The 25,217-nt window shown below is 41.5% G+C and overlaps 1 protein-coding gene across 5 annotated transcripts in view; it reads left to right on the top strand.

The window, feature by feature from the left end:
- Positions 1-477: 477 nt before the first annotated feature.
- Positions 478-25,217, top strand: part of SULF1 (sulfatase 1) — a 144,379-nt gene continuing 119,639 nt past the window's right edge. For all 5 annotated transcript variants that reach the window (XM_082674906.1, XM_082674905.1, XM_082674907.1 and 2 more), the window contains exons 1-2: positions 478-743; positions 10,637-10,731. The gene's annotated coding sequence lies outside the window, so the exon portion shown is untranslated. The remainder of the gene's footprint in view (positions 744-10,636; positions 10,732-25,217) is intronic.

Below are 25,217 nucleotides of genomic sequence, written 5' to 3'. Positions count from 1 at the left end.
CAAAGCAACAGAAGCACCTGGTCTGAGTCTAGGAAACATCCGTGTTTACTAAGCACTTGGTCTCTGGAACGTCTGCCTTTCCAAATACCACATCTTCCTCATCCACTCCATCCCGCCACGGGCGGCTACTGTGCCGGGTGCCGGGGAAGGGGGAGCCGGGACCGCAGCCTGGAAGCCCTGCCTACCCCCTCTACTGCCCCTCCCTCCGAGGAGCCCCCCCGCGTGGCCGGCCAGCCAGCTGCAGCTCAGTTTGTTTGCCGAGGTTTGCATACACGTATTGAGTTGCCTTTTTTTCCAGCCAGTTCAGCAGTGTCCCGAAATTCACCCCCAGTGTAACTTCTGCCTCTGCCCCTCCCCTTCTTGGAACTGCCTTTTGTTTGTCTGGCAGCCTTGGTTCTATGGGGGTGTGTTATGATAATAATACGCGGGCTTATATAACCCTCTGCATCTCGCAAGCACTTCACAGACTGGCCTTAATGCATCCCCGGGCCCGTGTCAGGCTGGGCGGCTGGAGCGGCTAATAGGAAACCCCGACCCGAGGCGCCGAGACCAGGAGGGAGGGCCGAGGGGGTCAGAGGCCGGGCCTTCCCGGCCCCTTGCGCCCGGAGGTCAGGGAGATAAGGAACAATGAGTCTCGCCCCCAGAAGGAGGAAGGAAGCCCCGCTCCCACCTTATCTCTGCTCCTCCGCAAGCTCCCAGTTCCCAGAGCTTGTTCTCCAGAGAAGATTTTAAAGGCGACTTTTGTAAGTATGATGCTCTGCTTTTTCTTTCCAAAGGAGGAAAACAAAGTTTCCTTACTGCTCTTGTCCATTTCATCGTATTTATTCGCGGGAATGGGTTCCCGCACTCAGACGCTGCCATGATGGGAAATGTGTTTCTGGCTAAAGTCCTCCACCCAGATTGGGCCCCTCCTAAAAGTAATAGGAAGGGAAAGAGGTTTCTGTTGATAATTCACTTATTAACAAAATAGCACCAAGAGGAAGTGCTGAAACTGCCCCTTTCCCCGTGTCCCGGTCCTGGTGCTGGCTGACTGTTCTCCACTCACACACACATCTTGCCCTGCAAAGGAGTCTTGGTTATTCACCTGGCTTGTGAGGCATCCAGAAACGATGCATCTACTTCCAGCTTCAATTTCTCTGCTTTCAGTGCTCACAGTTTCAGGCAAATATAGTTGCTGGAATTTTCTTTTCACACTATGAAATAAATCCCATTTTTTGGCGTAGGCTTGAAACTTGCACTGGCTTGTGTAAACCCTGCAAAACACTGTAACTAGAGTGGACATGTGAATTCTTCCTAAGTTTATCACTGCATAGCTGAAGGGTCTAAATATTAAAGGAACGTGGGCACAAACTTCTTAAGCACTGGCAAACCCCCAAGCTCTGTTATTGAACTATGTGTCTGTAAGGGATGCTGAATTAACAAGAGTGTTTTTCTCAGGGGTGATGCTCATGGCTTTGAGAAATTGTCTCTCAACAAAAGATGAATTTAAAACTCTAGGGTAACGCTAAGAGCGATACAATTTCTGAACATTTAGAAAGTATGATTCACTAAATGAATAAGCCGAGAAAATAAAGTTCTGTTTTGGGTAGTTGTTCAATTTGCATTTATAAAACCGTGATTATAAGTTGGTGTACTATGAGATATAGAAAATTAGTCTTTATTTCAGGTAAGAAAACTAAGAAATATAAATTGACAGTAATGTAGAAAAGCAAGGCCTCTCACTTTTAGTGTCGTTAAGTGCTATGATGAATCCATTGAGTTTGATTGCCTTTATCTTTAGATGAATAGCTATGAAAACCACACGTAATGTGTGTATACCAGTGTGTGTGTGTGTGTGTATAAAAGAGTTCAGGATACCCAAATGTATGTATATATTTAATTAAATATACATATATATATATTTAATCATCCGAAACTCACATTTGTTGTAACTCTCCAGTGTTCAGTATCTTACATGATGGTGTAATACCCAAAATAGACCAAGTGGAAAGATTTCATATCAAATTTCAGAATGCAATAGAGCTATTTATTCATTATTTATTCAACAAACATGGGAACCATTATAAAAGTGGGTCTATTTTTAAGATTCCCTTTAAATGAGATTTCCACTTAAAATTCTCTGTGGCTTCCAAGAAATTCTAAGGCATAATTAAAGTTGGAAATAAGACTGGATTCTACTTGGTTTTCCCCCTAAATTTAAAAGTGAGCTGTCAATACTAAAATTCTATAATCTAGCTAATTTTGTTACAAAGATAAACCACGTAATCTCAACGTTAGCCTCCAAAGCCTACTCAGTCATGGCAGAAAGAACGCAGACTGTGACGGGATCTGGATCGGAGGCTTGGTTTTGCCATTACGTGGTTATGCGACCAGCAGCAAGATCTTGCAGATTTTCAACCTCAGGTTTCACCTCTACAAAAGGAGACCAATACTACTTACCCCAAGGAGAGGATTGTTGAAAGGACTAAAAGGAAATAATATATGTAAAGTACCTAGCACAGTGTCTGAAAATAGCAGTTTCTTTCAATTTTAGGGCTTTTCCATTTACTCGCTTTTTTCATCTTTGATTCAGTGCCTTGGATTTTTGAGCATTTACCGTGTATTGCATGCTGTGCTGAACACTAGTGATACCAAAATGAAGAAGGTTAATATCCTGCTGCCCTGGAAGAGTTCCTAGTCCAAGGAAACAGACCAAAACAACAGATTAATTTTCTTAACAGTATATAACACCTGCAAAAAACAGAAGTGTGTTGTGATTAAGTGACAGAATTGAGGCCCAAGTAATTTTCCCCAGTGAAAGTCAAAGGAACTTTTACAAAGATGATGTTGATTGGTGTGACTTTTAAAGAATCAGCAGGGGGCTTCCCTGGTGGCACAGTGGTTGAGAGTCCGCCTGCCGATGCAGGGGACACGGGTTCGTGCCCCGGTCCGGGAAGATCCCACATGCCGCGGAGCGGCTGGGCCCGTGAGCCATGGCCGCTGAGCTTGCGCGTCCGGAGCCTGTGCTCCGCAACGGGAGAGGCCACAACAGTGAGAGGCCCACGCACCGCAAAAAAAAAAAAAAAAAAAAAAAAAAAGAGCAGGAGGTGTGGAAGGACATTTCAGAAGGGAAGAGCACTGGAGAGCAGACTATGTGAGAGCCAGGGGACGGGGAACTGGTTTCGGTTGGTGCTGGAATGTTGAATCCAGGGAATCTGCAGATTTAGTCAGGGGTCCGATCATGGGTATTGTGGTGCTTCATGCTGAGGTGTTTGGACCCATTACTCTAGTAAAACTCAAACTCATGCTCATGAGTCTTTTTAGACCAGCTCATGCTCCAAAAAAATTTGTTTTATAGGTTCACATCCATATAAAAAGCTTGGGCTGAAATATGTCACCTACATCACTAAGACATTATTTGGTTCAATAGACTACTTTGTTTATTTGGTTTATTTTGTTTGTAGCAAAGCCATCTCAATGATGGAAGCGTTGCAGCACAAGCTCCTTACCTCCCCAGACCTGGCACTTTCAAGATTACTCCTGAGCCAATGGAGAGACAAGGAAGGACTCTGCTTGGGGTTGAGAAGGCGGAGACTAGATGTGATTTATGTTTTAGGAAGATTTTTATATAGATCATCTACTCTCCAGTGTGGAATGTAGGTTAGGCAAAGGCCTAGGGGGTGATAATGCTATAAACTAGGAGACCGATTAAAAGACTACTGTCGTAAACAAGTGAGAAATGCTGAGGGTCTGAGCAGTGTAGGTGGACAACAGGGCACAGATTCCAGAGAGATTTAGAAGGTGGAACATTCTCAACTTGAGGACTGAATGAAGACAAAGGAAATGTCTATAATAATATAATGTCTATAATATTAGTTTTAAGCTTGGTCAACTGGGTAGCTATAATAGAATACCATAAAACAAGAAGAGGTACAAGTTCGTAGAAGGAAATTGAGTTAATTGGGGTAATGTTGGCTTGAGAGGTTAAACTACAACATCAAGTAAAATAAAAAGTCAGTTTGGGGGACTTCCCTGGCAGTCCCGTGGTTAAGACTCTGGGCTTCCAATGCAGGGGGCGTGGGTTCTGATCCCTGGTTGGGGAACTAAGATCCCACGTGCCGCGTGGCATAGCCAAAAAATAAAAAAAAAATAAAAGTTGGTTTTCATTTAATCTTTTGTTTACATAAGTGGTATTGCTTTTGTTCGTTTGTTTACTTGTTTTACCATGTTGAGTTAGTTTCAGGTGTACAGCAAAGTGATTCATATATATATATATATACATATATATATATATATATATTCTTTTTCAGATTCTTTGCCATTATAGGTTATTACAAGATACTGAGTATAGTTCCCTGCACTAGTAGGTCCCTGTTGGTTATCTATTTTATATATAGTAGTGTGTATATGTTAATCCCAAACTCCTAATTTATCCCTCTTCCGCCCCTTTCCCCTTTGGTAACCATAAATTTGTTTTCTATGTCTGTGAGTCTGCTTCTGTTTTGTAAATAATTTCATTTGTATCGTTGTTTTTAGATTTCACATGATATCGCTTATATGTGGAATCTAAAAAAATGATACAAATGATATTGCTTATATGTAAAAAGTGGTTTTTAAAAAGTATAAAATTGCCAGATTTATCTTAGAAGTTTAGAGAAGAAACATAAAAACCGGGCTGTACCCATCATGCTCAGTTCCCCCAAGAAATGTCAGTCTCTGGGCTCATGGGGCTCTGAGCTTTCATCTCGTATCCCCGCTGTTGAGTGGATTGTTTCCCATTCACTTTTCATCAGGGAGGCCATGTCCAGAGCAGTCTTGCCAATAACTTTGTATACCCTCAAAAAGAGAAATATGTACATCCTCTGAGCCTTGAGAAATGAGCGGAGACTGGGAAAGAGATCCGTGGGCAAGTAGAATACTTATTCATAAAGAACACGTACTCATGAAGAATTCATACTTATTCATCAAGAAGCAGCTCTTTCTTTAGCAGGGTTTTTTCACTTCCCTTGAATTGGGGGCCCACTCAGAGACTAGAGTAAAAGAGGAAACTTCTAAGACTAAAGCAAAGGAGATGATTTCTTACCTGGGCACGATGTACCCCACAAACATTTCCTTCTTCTTTAGGCTGAGCAGGAAATTCTTCCCATGGGCTTGAATGGTGGGTAACTGGAAAGGAGAGGTATGTCACGTTTGTGAGTTTTTTAAAGATAACAACGGGAAGAACTTTCACATTTAGAATGAATAGAAAACAATCTAATTAGCAGACAGGAAGCTGAGGTCTGATTACTTGATAACCTTAGTTTTCTTATACCCTTTCACATCTTCTGTGGCAAAGCCTCTATCAGATTTCCTGGATTTCAGAGCTCTCAACCCCACCTGAACACTTCAGAGCAAATACCATTTATTACGAAAGGGGCTGAGCCCCAGGCTTCATGGCTGGTCTCACAAAGTCGTATAATATTTCCTCCTGGTAGGTAAACTGTATCAACACATTTAAAAGCAAATTTAAGAAGCTCTTGTCACCTCTAAATAGAAAGAGTTTTATCACTCATCAGAAAGATCGTATTTGATGGTAATCTGAATTCCATCCGGCTTCTGATAGCTCACTTCAAATTCCCCAAACTTCAGAGATTATCTTTGGTTTTGGAGATGATGAAGAGGTTTCTATTTTTGCTAAAAATGCTTCCACAATAAAAAAAAAAAAAAAAAAAGAAAGAAGAGACCCAGAAAAGAACTGTTACTATCTCAGTTATACAAAATAATCAGCAAATATATACTTTAGAATAGGATGAGCTTGTATCATGGGAAAGTTTATTCTTTAAAGAAGGAGTAAGATATATTGGAGGGAATTTCCATTAGCATGATTGAAAGGGTGAGGAACATACTGATACATTGTTGACGTGAGGATTACCAGTGTTTGATCGCCAGTGATCGCCGGGGTTTCTTGGCCTTCTTATTCTTCCATATATGGTGCTGGCCATTCTACTTTTAGGTTACTCAAGCCATTTAAAGTCTTGTCATCCTAAGCAAGGGCTACAACTTCACAATCTTTGAGGGTTTGCCGGCATAATGACTGAGTCCAGGCTGGGTGCTGCCTGAGCCACTGTACTCTCCTATGCAGTGTTTGAAGTGGGCTGGGGTGCAGCTGTTCTGTCCCCCAGATACCTGAGTCCAGAATGTTGCTGAATTTTGCTTCATTTCTGTGCTCTCTGGAAAGCTGGAAGCTCCCCAACTCTCTCGGGTTTGGCTTCCTGTTCACATGTTTTCTGGTCTCATGTCATTGTGCATGAAGTAATAGCCCCACATGCGTGCACCATCCACAATGGCAAGATTGGTGTGGCTTGGTGTAAGCTTTCTAATGAGGACATTTTGGACCTTCCGGCAACGCCTTAGGGAAGGCAGTTTGGAACCGGATATTACTTTCCAAGGTGAAGGGAGCAGAGACAGGCTGCATTTCTGCAACAGGGCTAAAGCCACTTCTAGGAGACAATTAAAGGACAGCTGCTTAAGAAACAAACAAACATCTCTTCTACACATCTATCTAAACGCATGCGTGCGTACAGTCTAAAGAAAGGCCTCCAATCCATAGTTTTAAAATACCAGTTACTGTTTCAGCATTTCACTAACTATGAATGGTGCTAGTGTTTCCCACCGGGGACTGTTATTTTAATGACATTTCTCTGCAGCAAAATCTGATGAGTTCACAAAGTCTCAGAGCCAGGAAATGCGGCTCAGTTTCTGAACAACTGAGAAAGCCAGGAGAGCTCAGTTCAATCATCTACTTGCTTTCCAGCACGGATCCCTAAGTGCTAAGAGCAATAACACACTGATACAGAGAGAGAAGCCAGGCCAAACTTTCAAAAGTACAGCTCTTAAACCATCAGACTGAACTTCCCGACATATTATCAGCAGGTGAAATTCTGGCGCACACCCACACTTATTTGTGGATGTTAATGTCAAATGAATGGGCACATGTGCCAACATTTTATAGAATTTTAGAGCAGGAAGTGATTTTGGAGGTCTTCCAATCTTACCTTTTATTTTACGAACAGAGACATTGAGACTCGTGTGAGTTCATTCCAGACACACACACATATATACATCGGAGTCTTAGGCCGAGTCATTGCCTGCAGAAAATATGATAGGTCTGGCTTAAGAAAAAGGAAGGACAAAATGACCCAAAGCTGGGCCAGTGGTTCCCTGTTCCGTTCAGGTTTGTGTGGCCCAGCTTTAGGGCTGCGGGCCGCTCATTTATTCTTGCTGCAGGAGCCGTTCAGGGTCTCGGATTAGATACACTTGACCAAAACTTGAATAAACTCCCAGATAACCCAAGTGTCCATGAGTGACTCAGATCCTGACTACACTGCGATGCTCAATCAGTGCAAGGTGTTCTGGGGTCACATTGTGATTAGAGCATAGAATGTAGACAGAGCCCCAAGTACAACTCTCACACTTCGGAGTCTGAAAACCTGACCAGAGAGACGAGACCTTCCCCCGTCTAGGCAGCAGTGGAGACCCTCTCACTAGATGCTACATCGTGTAGCACAGATTTTAAATGTTGTAAGTGTTCTGGGGAGAGAGAGAAATGAAAATTGAGGGGGTCAGCTGATCCCAGAGGGGTGCTTAGAATTTTCATATGTGGAGGGAATAAAGGTAAACTCTTCTAGCAGAAATGAAAGCATGGAGAGGGTCTCACGGCTCGGATCCCAGGGAAGCCAGACTGATGGGTGCTCTCCAGCAGCACGTGTCAACCTGAGCTATGGACTTGAGCCCTGGTACTGATTTCCATCCTTATCTACTAAACTGTTACTGAAATAAGCAGCCCCCGCTTAAGTCACTTTAATTACATTTATATAACTATAAATCCACAATAATATAATTACACTTACATCATTGAAAATCCAAAACAGATTGCTAATTAAATATAAACAAAACCATAAACCAATAATATTCTGTTGGTTGGAATCAAATTAATTGGTTAACATTAGTAATATTGGTTTTATTTGTCAAATGATGCTGTTTTGCTGAAACTAAAGAATAAATTTGTTTTAACCCGTGTTCATTAATGAAATTGTAAAAGAAAAAGAGAGAAATATTTTCATTAAAATTTTCCATTGCACATTTCGTACTCTATTTATAGTGAATTATTACAAGTTGGCACATATAAAGGCAGAAAGGATCCAGGCAATCCATCTGCTGGTGTCGAGATTATGGAACTAAAAACCGTGGTGGTTCAGTCATCCTATCTCCTTACTCTCTCTTGGCAAATGAAACTTCATTCAGCACAGCAGGAGTATTTGACTCTCACAGGCGTACACTTATCAAGCAGGTATAAATACTTGCCTCTGTTCTTTCTTTAATAGGCTATAGCTCTAAATTATTACACTATTCTCCTGCACATTATAATTTTAATGATGACAAAGCAAAGTCTCCATTTATAAAATGGATGAAAACCCTGGTCTCATTCCATGAAAATGTCTTTTGATTGCAAACTACTACTGCAAGGGAAGTTGTATCTTTATTACTGGCTTAAAAACAAAATTCAGTGCCAGTAATAATGATCGCCAGTGTTTCCTGGCCACTTATTCTTCTAAATTTCTTACGTGGATGTTTGCATGTAATCCTCACGTCAACCCTATGGAATAGATAACGATTTTTAATCCTCATTTTTCAGAGGAGGATACTGAGGCATAGAGAAATGAAGTAATTCGGTCAAGGTCAAAATAGCCAGTGGATTCTGTAGCCTGGAATTCCTGCTGCTCCCAGTGGGAGATTGCGAATAACTGAGAAAGGACGCTGTTGTTTGACGATAGGCTATAATCCAGCATGACCACAGCCAGATACTTGTAGCCTCACATTCAAATGTAAAATTTTACTTTGGAAGATCACAGGGTGCCGTGCATAATTATAAATGTAAACATTTATATGTCTTCCTGGAACATACATAAAAAGTGGAGATCTAGGCTTCCCTGGTGGCGCAGTGGTTGAGAGTCCGCCTGCCGATGCAGGGGACATGGGTTCGTGCCCCGGTCCGGGAAGATCCCACATGCCGCGGAGCGGCTGGGCCCGTGAGCCATGGCCGCTGAGCCTGCGCGTCAGGAGCCTGTGCTCCGCAACGGGAGAGGCCACAACAGTGAGAGGCCCGCGTACCGCAAAAAAAAAAAAAAAAAAAAAAAAGTGGAGATCTGCGTGATGCTTATAATAATTTATAATGTTATCAGAGAATAGAAAAGTTCTTCTAGAACTCACCAACTTCCAGGATGAGAAGCACAGGGGCGTGGTCAAAAGCTGACCGGGTTGGGTGTGTCAGATGACAGGGGGTGGCGGAAATGGGCGGAAGAGTTGATCTGCCGGGAACAGAAAGAGACGTGATAAGGACAAGGGTGGCATGGGAGAAAGAGGCCTGCAGCAGGCGGCCAGCTGCAGGGAGGTCCTACCACAACAGTCTCCCTAAGAGTGAAGCTTCCAGAACAGAGCAGAGGACCTGGGACTGTCCACATTCAACCTGAATCACCAGGGCCAGTTCAGAACAAGAAGAGATGCCAGGTCTGTTGTATTGAAATAATCTACACCCATTACCTCTGAGAATATTCACTAGTGAAGAGGTAAGAGGGCTCCACATGAAATGTCTTAGTATTACACAGGCAAGAGAAATACTTTTTAAATGTAAAGGAAATTTGGGGTTGTGAAATAGTGTGTGTTGTTTTCCTATTCTTCTAGCTTATGTCTTATAGCTTGTATATCCTTATAAGATATAGCTACTATATATCTTTCCTCTTCTAATTTATATATCATATCTGCATTTATATATAGCATGCATATGTTAAATGTGCTCTTCATGTCAGCAAGATTGCTTCATCAAATACTTAATGCATTAAAATGGGTGTTTCCTCGTATTCAAAGTATCGAAGTTGATTTTAGTCACTTACATATTTCAACTGTCATAAATGCAGAATAGAAACAAATTTAACCACTTGAAAATGCTTACTTTGCTACTCATCAAATAGTAGCTTGCAGTCACTTTAGAAGAGTTCATGATTCTGCATGTTTTCCTTTAAAATAGGTCTTAGAACCTGAAATTAGACGTCATTCAACTTTTAAACTTGGAACATTTTGTAAACCTTTAAAAAGAAAGACTTCTTTATTGGCTTTACAAAATCCAGTTAGAGAATAATATGAAATGAATCTAATGGAAAGTCTCTCCCTTGATGAAAAGAAAGTCAAATGGAAACTTCTATAAAAGGATTGAATGACCCACAGTACTTCAAAGTCTCTTGGAGTGATTTTAAGAATCACCTTCAGTCTGGGGACTTCCCTGGCAGTGCAGGGGTTAAGACTTCGCCTTCCAGTGCAGGGGGTGCAGGTTCAATCCCTGGTCAGGGAGCTAAGATCCCACATGCTTCACGGCCAAAAAACCAAAACATAAAACAGAAGCAATATTGTAACAAATTCAGTAAAGACTTTAAAAATGGTCCACATAAAAAAAAAATTTTTTTAAAGAACAAACTTAAAAAAAAAGAGAAACTCAGTCTGGAAGAAATTTGAAGAATGCTATTCCTAATGATGTCCTCCTTTGAAGGTGTGAAAGGGCAACATCTGAAAGGTAAAATCACTGATGAAATGCAACTGATGGCATTTTTGCTTTCTTCCATCATAGGTGCTGACGGCCAGCCACCATCATCTGAGGAAGGTGAATTTGGCAAATGACATGCAGGTTCTCCAAGACAGAATAATTGCAGAAAATCTTCAAAGGTACTCATATCAAATATTGGTCTCGATTAATTAAACCAAGGCACTCATTAAACCCGGGTACTCCATGTCCCTTGAAGAGGGGAATGTGTCACAGGTGGGGAATTACCAGAAACGCAGGAGTCAATGGTCCTGCCCCTTCCTGTAAGCGTTCTCCTCCTTCTTGGCGGAAAGAGCTGAAAGGCAGAGCCATTTCTTGAAATTCGTCTCCAGGAATGGCAAAAGAAGCATCTGAAGAATCATGTAACTTTATTAACATGTCATGAGATACTCAGGAAGCTCAGGGGAATTAGAGGGGTCGTTAATGGTAGGCCAGCTATGCACAGTCATCCAAAGTTTCAGGCATGAAAACTACAGATGTCACCTGTCTTGTTCACAGCTTGACCTCACAGTTTCTTGCCTTGGCCACATACACTGGTGCCAAGAGTGTCGTGGGACGCAGGGCAGGCCACGGAGACCCATCTCAGCAACACAACCTTGGCTGCAAAAACATCCCTAGGGGTGTTGGTTCATATGAATTTATACCCCACACCATGAGTCTTTGCTCAGATGTCAACTTTGAAAGTTGTTTCCACCCTCATTGAAAACTAGCACCATGGAAACTGTTGAGTTCCTCTTGGTTTTTGCAGCCCTTCAGAATCGTTGCCCTTTGCTTGATTTTCATTGTAAGTCTTGTGTTAGCCCAGGCTGACTTGGAATAAGTCCTTTAATCACCAGAAAGCTCGTGAACCTCACACAGACAGAACAAAACAAAACAAAATCTTCAAGTCTGACCTGAATTTCAGGTTTGTCTTCTGAGGGTTGATTTCTCCAGCTTCTCTTTCTAATACTTATGGGATTAAACATTTTGTCCTCATACTACAAATGGCAAGTGAAGAAGGGAAACGGCTGGAAATGGCTGGGAGCTTGGGGTTCATTCCTTGACATAAAATCATGAACACTGGCAGATTTTCTCTAATTCTCAGAGCTTTGTTGGCAGGTGGTCTGGGATCTCACCAGCAAGGTATTGGATGCTGGTTATTCCAGAGCTAAATCAACAGTAAGAGAAGACAAGTTGAAGTTTAGGTCTCCTTACTTCGAAACTCCAAACGGGAGAGGAAAATATTCCAAAACAAACTGAAAAAGATATCTGCTTAGGAAGAAGTTCAATCAACAGTAGAACTGTGACTTCTTAAGACTGCTTCACCGTCTTGAGTTCGTTTGCCAAACCTTTTCCTTGTGAACCTTTAGTCCAGTGCATCAAGTTTTCTGTAAGAAAGAAACAGGTTGTCCTTGGGTATCATGTCATTCAAAATTAACTATAGAAGAGGCTGGAAACCCCATATCTTCCCAAGAGGTCACTGAAGACCTCTCCCGATGCTTTGATTTCTCAGAGCATCTGTCTTAGTTTCTCTTGTGCTTTGAAGAGACCACTTTTCTGGGTTGCCATGTTGTTTATTATCTGGTTACTAATCTTTCATGTTACACTTTTCTCCCTCTAATGAGTCATTTCACCACTTTAAGTATCAATATTATATCTTTTCAATTCTCAGCCTATCCTTATTACGAGAAAATAGAAATGCATTTACTGTAATACTGGATGAAATCAGAATCACTTGCTCAAATTTAACATACATGACATTTATTTCCTAAAAATCTGTGGAACCGGGCTTCCCTGGTGGTGCAGTGGTTGAGAGTCCGCCTGCCGATGCAGGGGACATGGGTTCGTGCCCCGGTCCGGGAAGATCCCACATGCTGCGGAGCGGCTGGGCCTGTGAGCCATGGCCGCTGGGCCTGTGCGTCCGGAGCCTATGCTCCACAACGGGAGAGGCCACAACTGTGAAAAGCCCGCATACCACAAAAAAAAAAAAAAAAAAAAAAAAAAAATCTGCGGAACCCCTGTTAGAGCTGGCTCCGGTCTGCTTTTTTTGTCTTTGGACTGGAAAATTCAAATTCAATGTCTGACCAGCTGCCAGTTTCAGAGATCTCTGCCCTTCCTCATCCATCATTTGAGCTGGACTAGATAGCTGGCTGAGCCCCTTCCCACACTACACCTGTATTCACATAGCCACAGTCCTCCCAGCTGGCAAATTTTGTAGAAAGAAATGGGTCCTCTCTGTGTGTGCTCAGACAGGCAGGTTTAGAAAATAGGACCATTTTAATGAGTCTTGGGGTTTCAAAAGGCTGCCCTGTGCATTTTTGATTGCCTCTCTGCTCGTGTCATTGGGGTATAAAGTCCTTTCACTTAATATTTTTCCAGCTTTAAGAACTGCTTACCTGCAGTTCAGTGGACTTGGCATCACCTCCAAAATACATAACGCAAGGAACAGAACCAGGAGATGTTATACGCAAATCTCAGAAGCTGCCCAAGCGTCTCCTGGCTGTTCGATTGCCGGAAGATTCTCTCTTGTTCCAAGGAGAGATAGGTTGTATTCACGTATAATGACACCAAAAGGACAATTAAACTTCACAGCTTGGGGGAGATTTTGAGAGCTCTTGTCAAAAATGTCCACACCTGTGGAACAGACCGTTATGTTTTGTGGAGCTTGGTTTTCAGCTTGAAATACACCTGCCAAAATCTGAATGGCCGCTATTGTACCTTCGGGACTCAAAATCCGCACTGTCAGACAAGGTTTGGTGCACACAGATGGGATAACTTAGAACAGTGACTATGTTGTTTGTAAGGCAATTAAGACCTTTCCTAGCCCTGCTGATGCTTTTTGGAGATGGAAAATGTTATAAGCATGCCTTAACTGTGCCTCCCTGGGACTTTATTTATTTATATTACTTAAATTATTTAAGTTATACTCAATACCTTAATTTGAATTTAAATATTTTTTAAAAATTGTCCATAGACTGTAATAGTAAGCAACATCTTTTCAAAGAATCAATTTCAGATGTGAACCCTAAAAACCACTAGCATTATCCTCGTCTTGGTATCCAAGGACATGGAAAACTTGGTGCAGTGTATAAAGAGCTGAATTGGGGCGTGCTAAGAAGCACTCTTGTGACCACTCTTAACATTTCTCATCAAAGAAGGCAATTTATTACACAGAATCCCAATGTCTGTTAAAATCATGTATTTGTTGTAAAAACAATATAATCGCTACCTAATAGGAACTTCTTTTAAAGTTAAAAAAACACACACCCTTAACCCAAGCCCATAAATCTTTTCTATATGAAAATTTGCTAGGTGGAATCTTAGAAAATTACTCCTATTTGACTCTTTTTGACCTAAAAGGCAGTAATTTTATATGATACTACCTAATAGTTTACATATTTGGGACCTTGGAGAACAGACAATTTTATTTGGATTTTTTTTCACCTACCTTTCTATCAAAACGGTTTCCAGTTTCTGCATTGTCTTCATCGTTCATAGTTTAAATTCGTGTATCATCTTCCATTACATGGATGTGGGATATAAGTTGATTTTGCTTTTTCCTTGTAAGAGCAAATACTCAAAACACCACAGTCAGTGCCTTCCTTCGCACAGCAATTTGACTTGGATGCATTCTCATGCCGGTTTTTAAACTAGGGTCTTCTACATCCTCTTTCCATCCGTCTGAAATGAAATACTCTCACATGTGAGTCTTGCAGTATGAATCTAAGTGATAAAGCAAGTGTTGGTTCATAAAAGGATACAAATGTGCACATGTGGTATGTACATGGTTAAATGCATCTGTTTAGACAATACATCCTCCAAGCCAATGCGTTTGTGTGTAAAGAAAATCCAACTCCAGTGGGATGAGAAACATTGTGCCCGTCAGGCGGGCCGTCTTCAACTGGCTGCTCTCCATTCCCAGCTGACTGAGACCCGTCCCAGCAAATGACCCTCTCAGTCTGCTCTGGCTGCCCTTAGAATAATGCTTTGTCTCATGTAGCCAAGAAGCAAACTCCAGCAGTGTTGACGGACCAGAGGAAAAGCCTTTGCTCTTGCCCTAATGAAACATTCAGGCAGGAAGTTCAGGAGAAAATAGCAATGCCCGTGGGGATGAGAAATAGGGAATGGGAGGGGGGAAGCAGTTTAATTATGATGAGCGCAGGGGGGACAGTCACAAGTGGAGATCAAGAAAAAGAATGGGATGATGTCATTCTTTACCGGGACATTCACTGAAATGAAATCAGGTCACACACAATGGTCTTGTTCTCTGCCCAGACCCGTGTGTTACCAGAGGTTACTTTGTGGTCATGCTTCTTAGGAGGGGTCTAAGGACCCTGCTCACATTAAGATATCTCCCAAGACATCTTGAAGACAGATAAGGGCAGAATCGTTTCATCCAGTGCTGAAAAATGGCCCACACTAGGTTCACAACATGTTTTAAGATCACTGAGCCACAGTTTAGGACAGAGTGTTCGGATTCTTACAACACTGAATTTTAAGAAGCAGAGTGTAAGTACGCAACTTGGTGTCAGGCCAGATACCTTAAACTGGTGCCTTTTTGGTCGGGTGATTTTCAAGGGTGTTCTGAAGTTAAGACAGAATCTATTTCTCAGTAGAAAGTTAGCACTTCCTGAAAAGAAATACTGCCTTGTACCACGTTAAGACATTTTTAGGACTGATTAATTCTGCTTACAGAGGAAGCATTTGATCTGTGTCGATCTCAAGTGCCTAGTACCACTGGTGGCAGATACATTCAATTTTAGATTCCTTCTCTCAGTGGTGTCCTGATTTAACCTCATTCATCTGCTTAGATTTCACAAGAGGGCATCACAATTACAAATGAAGGTTAGCTTTTCTAAGAAGTTATCCCTGGAATAATTACGTGGTAGGGTCAGATCCTGTTAATAATATTCTGTTGTATTGCATTATTAGGGCTTAAAACAAATAAGTCATTGACTGAGGCCCTTCTTTTAGGATATTTTTGCTGCATATTTATAATAGAGCTGAAACATTGCAGCCTTTTTACACTGGCATCTGTGGTTTAGAGAATTTGTAAAACTAAATGATTAATTTTGGTAAACCACTGGTCTTCGGGTTCATATATGTATTTAGGGACAAGGCCTTTCTCTCTCTTGTAGAATATACAAAGATGTAACAGTAAAATTGGATTACAGTGGGAATTCATATTTGTCTTATGTTTTTGCTCTGATGACTAGAGAATCTTGTGTGGTGAGGGTGTAGGGAGGTGGTGATGTATACGCCACAAAAGTGTTTTGAAGCTGCTGTGGACTGTGGCTATCAAAATGGAAAGAGGCACATTTTGAAGGAGTCCTAATTTGGGCAGATTCTAACATGAACTGCAGTGATTTCTGCTTCCCTTCTTTTTAAGTGGAAGGTAGTTAGGCTATAGGACCTTTGAGAAAGAATAATTATTTAAAAATTTTAAAATAACCAAAATATTTCCGAACAAATGGTCAGCACCATCAGAAGTTCCCAAGTTTTCAGGACAGTGTTTAACTTTCTTTTCTTTTTATTTTTTAGTAGTCTTTAAAAGAAATCTTGAGTCCATTCTTGATAGCCAGTTGACAATGGCAGCTAAAATACAAGTGTTTAAGCAAATCCACTATTTACTAAGCAAGTAGATCAGGCATGGCTTCTTACAATGGATTTACCATAAAATTAATTTTAAAATTATTTGCTTTTACAGCTTTACCAAGAAAAGGTTGGATGCATTTTCTACATTAAAATGTATTGGGTTATTATGTGAAGGACGAATGCTCCAGCAGGTTAAATCCATCCTACAATATTCATAGGAGTCTGGTCTGGCCGGACATGATGATACCCAGCAATGGACAGTGGTCATGAGGGAACTAGCAGCCTTTCAGCACATCAGTGCTGTGCTGCACGGGATATAGATATTCAGAATACCCCTCCCGATGATAAGTATATCAAAATATAACTAGTCACAAAATTCTGCTGTCCAAAGAACCCTGCATTGAGAGTTGATTCTAATTAGAGGTATTTTGTTTACTATGTAATTTTCTACACAATTAGCATATATTCATCCCCCTTCCCTCCCTGGGCTGTTGTAAATACAAGATAAAGGATGTAAAAGTACCTTTGGAGGGAGCAGGTGTTTAGAGCTGCTCAAACACAACCTATTGTTATTATAATATTAAAAGGCTAAGGTATTGCCTGATAATCATTAGTTCCCATCAGACTGTGCTATTCCCAGCACCTTATTTCTCCCTCATTATTCTTTTAGTTTTATATCTCTGCCAGTAAACTAATCCCAATGTGTATTTTTGATAGCTGGCAAAAATTCAAAAATGCTTGGCAAAGATGGAAGGCTGTAGAATCACTTGGATTATAACTATGTAGTCAGTGCATTTTTTAAGAAAAGCTTCAAAATGAAATACCTTTACTGGTTGAAGCATTAAAAATAAGGGTGAAGGGCTTCCCTGGTGGCGCAGTGGTTGAGAGTCCGCCTGCCGATGCAGGGGACACGGGTTCATGTCCCGGTCCGGGAAGATCCCACATGCCGCGGAGCGGCTGGGCCCGTGAGCCACGGCCGCTGAGCCTGCACGTCCGGAGCCTGTGCACCGCAACGGGAGAGGCCACAACAGTGAGAGGCCCGCGTACCACAAAAAATAAAAAAAAAAAAAATAAGAGTGAAAAAAAATAGCTCCTACTGTATTATATGCTTGTAGTTGTTGGAATCCAGGTTAAAGATTGATTCCAAGTAATCTTTATGATTAGGAAAAAGATGTGTACGATCAGCTCACCGGGGAGAGGGGCTGTTGCTTTCAAGATCTTGTTGATTGGCTCCTGTTGGCGCTCAAATGGATCAAGAAATTGCCACCACCTGCATATCCCCCAGAGGCCAGAGAGGAAGAACGACATCCTCCTGCCCTCTGTCAGTGCTTGTCACAAGATTGCCTTTCTCTTGGGGAAATATTTAATTGTCTGGTTGTTTTCTCCACCCCTAAGCATCGATTTATAGAGGAATTTCTTTCAAATGTCAGATACAGTAGCAGCTTCGTAGTTTGTAAGGGCTAAAACGTCGCTTCTGGGTGAAAGGAGAGGAGTGTAATTTACATTTCTGGTTTGGAAGTCCGTCTTAGTGTAAAGAACTTTCTCTCTAGCTATGGAAATATTAAGACAGAGTTTGTGTGCTATGACTGGTATATGTATGTATGAATAACTGTTCCAGTGACAACCAACTCCTAAATGTGACAGACAATATTTCGGACTATCGAAACATGGATTTTTTCTTTTCTTCCGGGCTCCTGTTGAGACTGTAAGACCATGCATCCATCTACCTGGTAATCACTAGGCTGAGCTATTGGCCTTCGTGGGTGTCTGAAAATGTACACAGTGATGTGTGTTAGGGTCACGTGAAAAGAGCCTTTGGGAGAAGTTCGAGTGTTGTCACCAGCAAAGGTGATCTTCTCTTCTTAAAATAGAAAACTCTCTTTTTCTAAGTTATAGTGGTGCAAGAGAGAAGTGTAGAGTAGTGGTTAGAAGCACAGATTTGGGAGCCAGACTGTTGGGTTCGAATCTCTGCTATGCCGTTGGTTAACTGTGTAGCTTAATTTCTTTGTGTCTCAGTGTCCTTATCTGAAAAATGGGGGCCAGTAATAATACTGACTTTGTTTTGCTGTTTAGAGAATTAGATGACTCCATACGCATAAAGGGTTTAGAACAATGCCTCACACTCAGTGAAGTGCTTTGTGCAAGTTAACTATTACTATTACTTGTGAAAATTTTTTAAATCCAGAAATGCACAAAGTAGGTAAGTTCCTATAACGTTAGTCTGCTCATAACTCCATACACTTAAATACACCACACACACACACACACACACACACACACACACACAGGCAATATATAGAAACCAGTCACGGGGTTTCACCATGAGGCACTTACAAGGTAGGTCGATGGATGGGGCAAAATGAACATAAGGACCATTGATGGAAGAAGCCTAGTGAGAGAGTTGAGGATATGAGAACCTGGGGGCTTTAAACAGTAAGTACTGGGGTAAGTTAATTGTAAGGCATGAATAGAAAATAAGAGAAGAAAATATGTAGTGAATAAGAAGCCAGTGGGGAACAAAGAGGGAATAGAAAAGAATTTCTCTGTATTTTCATTCTACGCTTTCATTGTCTACTTCTGCTTCCACGCCTTCTCATCACCACATATTCCAACCATCTTGACACTTGGCAAGAGGATAGTGGAGAAGTTGATGAATACTCCAACTGGATGTGCAGAAGGAAGGAGAAAAATATATGCAGAAATTGATCAAGGAAAATTATGTATTTGAAATTTATCATAGGCTTACATTTGTGTATTTCTGTTGTGGTATTCATCACATTGTATTTATCATGCTTTTGATTAGTTCAGCTTTTTGGATCTGTGGGTTTACATTTTTTAACACATTTGGAAATTTTTCCAATATTTCTTCATGTACAAAGGTCCCCCTCTTTGTACCATAGTCCAGAAAAGTGTCTCTGGAGGGACATACTTCACTTGTGTCCCTTCTCTCACAGATCACAGCCTATCGTCCAGTGTCTGAGACGGTTGCTTCGTATACTTTGTTTTCGGGCTGTTTACAGCAGAAGGATGAGTGTGATACCAGTTGCTCCAACTTTCCTGGAAATAGGAGTCCCACCATATTTGTATTCAGACTTTGTTTTTTTTTCTTTTCTCCTTACTAGTCAATAAGACCTTTCAAGGCAGTAAGATGGTCTCATTCAATGCCTAACATGGAGTTAGCACATAGCGGGCGCAGTAAATACTATTGAAGGAAAGAATGAATGGCTATTGTTAAACTGATCCACAATATTTAGGGTCTCTGTATTTAGTTGAGACATTGGTGTAAATATATAAGTGCTTCTGTAACATGTGCTTTTTTAAGCAATAGAGGAAAATCTATCAAACTGAGTTCATATAAACTAGAGATCAATGCTAGGGTAAGCTAGTCTTACATTAAGATTACTTAAGGTTCCTTATAGCTGTGACACGCCAGTATCCAGAAATAGGAATCACACGTTTTCAGGTACCTATAGGACACTCGTGACAAGTTATTCTAGAATTCAAATTAGTGGTGGCTGTTTTTAACATTCATGAAGTTGGCAAATGCAGTTATGTACCTTCAGGGATTTCTGCCGCTAAGTATATACCAGGATTATAAACATCCAGACTATAGTTTCACTTACCTTAGTCTCCGATGGCCACAGACTGTGATGGCTTTTCATTTACACAGCAGGATACATTGAGTTGGTCTTTCAGATGTCTATCTAGCTTTCTCTCTGTGGTCAAAAATAGACTTATAAATTAAGAATTACGGTCAACTGCACAAATTGGGCAGAAAAGAAGTCCTGCATTTTCTTGTTAAAGATTTCTCTCTGAAACCTTAATACAACACCTGTACAAGCGGTTGTATATAAGAAATACCTGTATCTGGAAGAATATAGAATTTGTGGAAGTCTTTTAAAAGTCTGTGATGCTTAAAATCTCTGGACATGGGAAATTTCCTATAATTAGAATACTTTTACCTAACTATTTAAAGAGTCCCTAAAATTCAGAATTATTCCAGTCCTAAACACACACACACACACACACACACACACACACCACACCACACACACTCGTGTGTACAAACCACATTACTGATAAGTTATTCCTGTTCTATAGGTCAACTCAGGGTTCATACAATATTGCTGTTATCAAAACCACAGCCTTTTAATACTTAATCACATTTGATCCACGGGATTCTTAAAATTTCCTTTTGTTTCTTTTTGTCTATATCTCTGGTTCCCTTCAATGACAGGCAGCAGTCTTGTAGGCCCAGGAACTCAGCTGTGAATGCGACCTTGGTTCATTCTTCCAGTTACCTTTGGCAACTCACCTTTTCATCTTGATGCTTTGATTACACAACATACCAGATGGAAATAATAATTTGATCTCCACATGAGTGTGAGGGAGCCCTGAAATTCTAATATAAGATAACAAAAGCTGGTTCATTGTTGAGGGACATTTTTTCAAAATAATGATCGTACTTGTTTAAAGCCTGAGTGAGATGACGTTTACAGAGCAGTGATTTACATTTGTGGTTCCAGAACTGTTCAGAACTGAAGGTTTTCTTTCAGTTTGTTTTTCTCCAACGTTCCCTCCCCCCTTGATTTACATTCCCCAGTTAAGAATTTAAAGTGAACCTTTGCCAAAGCCTCAGGTTCCACCTGGTTTGGGGTTGAAACCACATAAAGCCACTGAATTTTGCATAGTTTCCATTTGAAATGATGTATCAACTTAGTTTCTCTTTCCCTGTGAGCCAGGCTTACAGGAAACTTGGCCAGGCTTTCGATGAACCTGCTCTGAGTTTTGATTTTATATCAGACCCTAAAATGAGGCCACTCACCTAGTTCCGTCTTCCAAAAAGCTCCTATTATAATGTCCCCAGAGTGTGTCCTAGCAGCTGAGGCACAGTTATACCTTGTTTTAGTATAAGGTGAGGGAGAATTTCTCAGCTACTTGGAACCCATTCTAATTGAGAAACCAGTTCGACTCCATAACAGAGGCTCTTACTGTCAGGCATAACACTTTAAGGAAAGAATTTCTTTTGAAGTCTCAGCAAAAGGGTTTTCAAATAAATAGCTCAGTGAGACCAGGTTAATTCACTTTTTCTTTTGTTCCTTCCTTCACTTATGCATCATTTAATTCTCGGTGAGCAAAGTATTGAGAGCCTGACATTTGTGGATCTTACATTTTAGTGGCAGAAGACAGAAAATAAAACAAAACATAATACATAGGTCAAATATATATAGTATATTAGAAAGTAGTGAGTACTCTGAAATAAAAGAGAAGTCGAGCAAAAATTAGCAATCAGTGTAGGTTGCAATGTTAAGGAGGGTTCACAAGGAAAGTGTCATTGAGATGTAAGATTGGAACAAGACTTGAAAGTAGTGAGACACACCATTGTAAAGCAATTATACTCCAATAAAGATGTAAAAAAAAAAAAAGTAGCAACTGGATATCTTGAGGAATTCCAGACAGAGAGAAGAGCTACAGCAAAGTCCCAAGATCCATACACATTAGAGGAACCACAGTGAGACCATGATGATGGAAATAGAGTGAGGAGACGGAAGAGTGGTAGAAAATGAGATCAAATCAGTCACAATAGACCAGCACCTGACCTGTGAACCATGAGAAGGCTTTTGGTTAATTCCCTGGATGAAACGGAAGCCATTGCAGGATTTTGTACAAAAGGATAGTACATTCTCCTTTCTATTTTAAAAGCCTCTCTCTATCTGTCATGTTGAAGTAGACTACAGATGGCAAAGGTGAGGAGAGACTGATTACAAGCCTACTGAAAGAGAGAAGAGTGCTTCTGATTTAGTGATAGCAGTGGAAGTAGTAAAAAGTAGTCAGCTAGCTATCTTGGAAGCCAGAGTTAACAGTATTGCCTGACTTACTGAATGTGGTATTGGGAGGGGTGGGGAAGAAAAGAATCAAGGATGCTTCAAAAGTTTTGGCCTGGGCTTCCCTGGTGGCGCAGTGGTTGAGAGTCCGCCTGCCGATGCAGGGGACACGGGTTCGTGCCCCGGTCCGGGAAGATCCCACATGCCACGGAGCGGCTGGGCCCATGAGCCATGGCCGCTGAGCCTGCGCGTCCGGAGCCTGTGCTCCGCAACGGGAGAGGCCACAGCAGTGAGAGGCCCGCGTACAGCAAAAAAAAAAAGTTTTGGCCACAGCCACTGAAAGGATAGAGTTGTCATTAATTGAAATCAGAAAGGCTACAGTTGGAAGAGTTCTGGGGATGAAGAGAAGGGGTTCCATTTTGGAAATCAAGTTCAAAGTGTCTGTTAGACCTCCACATGGAGGTATCATTGAGTCAGCAGGTGGTTGCGTTTATGAGTCTGTATTTGGGAATAGAGGTTTGCACTTGGAAGTCATTAGCATCATATCAACAAAGATGTGAGTACAGACAGAGGAAAGAAGAAAAGACTAGCCTCTGCCTCTGTGGTACTCCAACATTAAGAGGTCAAAGAGAAGAGGACAGATTAACAGAAGTTAATGAGGAGGAACCCAGTGAAATGGGAAAAGAAGAAGGGTAGAGGGGTTTCTGGTTTCTTAGAAACTGAATGAAGACAGTGTTTCTGGGAGGAGAGTGAATAACTATGTATGGCAGGTCCAGCATGATGAGCATTGAGAACTGATCGTTGGATTGATCTCCTTGGCGATCATTGGTGCCAAGTCTGAGAGCAACTTTGGTGAAGCAGAGGGAGAGAGAGCCTAATTGTAGTAGGCGTATGAGAGAGTGGGAGAAGCAAAACTAAGACAGAAATATGGCAACACTCCCAAGGGCTTTGCTGCAACCGGAGCAAAGGAATGTGGAGCAGCAGTGGATGAGAGACAAGAAGGTTTCTAAAAGATGGAAGAAATAACAGCATGTTCTTATGCTTATGGGAAAGTTGTAATTTGGGGAGGAAGAATGATGATCTGAACAAAAGAGGGTAGCGTTGCTGGCGCTCAGATTTTTTGAAGAGGAGAGAAAAAGAAGTAGAACCTAGTACGCAGGTGTAGAACTGGCTTCAGACAATGAGAGCACAGATAATTCATCGACTCGAATAGATGAGAAAGCAGGATATTGGGGTGCAGAGGCTGGTAGGTGAGCAACTCGGGGATTGGGGTGGGGGGAAGCCTGTGGAAGTTCTCTTCCAGTTTCTCCCATTTCTTGAGTGAAGTCCGAACCGAAGTGATCTGCTCGAGTGAAGGAGGAGCGCTGAGGGTGTGAGGAGAGGGGAGGTGACTGGAAGGGCATCTCAGAGAATGGAAGAGCACCTGGACGAGGGAGAGCAAGCGTGGTTGCGTGGCTGCACTTGGGACTGTTCCGGGCGCCACATTTTTTTTCTAGGCATGTTTACTTGCACCGGTACAAATGAGGATCAGGCAGGGAGCTGGATTTCACTAGGGTTTTGGTGCGCCAAGCAAGGATGGTGAAGTGATGGAGAAGGAAGTGGGTGGAGAGTATTTGCAAAGACTCATTATAATGACTGTGTAAAATGACCTTGACCTAGTTAGGAGGGGTTGAGGATGTCAAGGGAGGAAGGGCTGGTCAAAGAGTGGTTGGATCAAAGGACTGAAAAGCCCCTCTGCGTCGAGAATTGCTGGGGTTGGCATCGTGGAAAGACAAGACACGTCCGAGGGCAGGAGGCATGAAACTGAGATGACAGGAAGGTGACAGTACTAGCCCGGTACTGCTAAGGGCTGGGGATTGACTAGATCGGCCCCGGGAGTAGCTAGGGTAGAGGAGAGGTGGTCCAGAAAGGTAGAGGCTATGGAGCTGGTAAGCTCATATCACGAACTTTGAAATTTCCAAGAATTCAGACAGTGTCATAGTGAGGAGGGTGAGAGTGAAGCAGAAGCTAAAATCACTTGGAAATCAGGAGGAATGTCCTGGGGTCAATCTATGGAAGTAGTAGACTATGTAATCTAATAACACGAGCTGAAATACGATGAGAAATAAGAACACACAAACTGAAGGAGGAAGAGGGGGAGAGAGGTGCAGGCAAGCCGGTAGGTGAGCCGGCAGACTTTAAGGAAGATTTTAACATAACCGTCAGAAGATACACCCAAATTTGCATTCAGTTTTCCAGAATTATATTATTCAAAGACAGCGTGGTTACCCGTGAACCTGGATAAATCATTACATTTCATAAAAAGTGACATTTTGCCACAATGAATTTTTTCCCTTTCCCCTGCCAGAAGCCATCAAGATGCCCCATAACTTGCTGCTTCTTGATTTACAGGGAAATAAACAAGAAAGTCCTTAGAAAGGTGCCAAACGATAGAAGCACAGAAGAAGGAATCCAGTTTAAGCATCGATGGTCTAGGCTTGCTTTCTGGCAATAATAAACCAAGTATCTTTGCTGGGAGAAAGAGCTAAAGTCTCTGAAGGGCAGTGAATAGTGCTTTATATGTATAGCGGTGACTTTATCACCCCTTTTTATGGTTTTGCATCTTCTCCCTACTTTAACAACAGATCATTCAGATGTGAATTTATTTTGATGACATCTATACGATTTTATGCCTGTAAAAGTAATAGTGTTTATCCTGGTGATGGCTCAGGGGAGATGATCAAATTTTTGTATTTTCATCATTAAGCCATATTCCATTCTTGATGCCGTAGGCATATTTGAAAAAAAATTTCCTGGAAGTCAGGAATGGCACCTTGGTCGGATTCTGTACAGATCTGAGCCCACAGATACTCAGAAAGTGCTCAGTGAGACTAAGTCACTCGACTGTTAATCCCGTTGTAAGTTTCATTTTGTAGTGGAAACAAATCCTGTGTTTTATTGGAGTGGAATCAAGAAAGGTGGCCAGGCAGAAGTTCCCCTTTTTGTGTTTATGAGTCATGTCTTTGCCTGTGGTGAGTCAGGGCAAGGATGACACCAGGTGACTTGTTTCAAAAATCAGTCAAGCAGAAGAAACCTTCCTTGCACTCTTCTAGGAAATCAGGTAGGGAGAAAGAAATATTCATATGGGGAAAGAACGTTAAGTAGAGGGTTTTTAATAAATTAGGATCTTGCTTATACTTGACTGTAAATAGCAATTATAAATTACAGTG

Source organism: Grampus griseus (genome assembly GCF_964374135.1).
Source record: "Grampus griseus genome assembly, chromosome: 17".
NCBI lineage: Eukaryota > Metazoa > Chordata > Mammalia > Artiodactyla > Delphinidae > Grampus > Grampus griseus.
The sequence above is the reverse complement of the archived record's forward strand: the minus strand, read 5'-3'. Positions and strand labels throughout refer to the sequence as shown.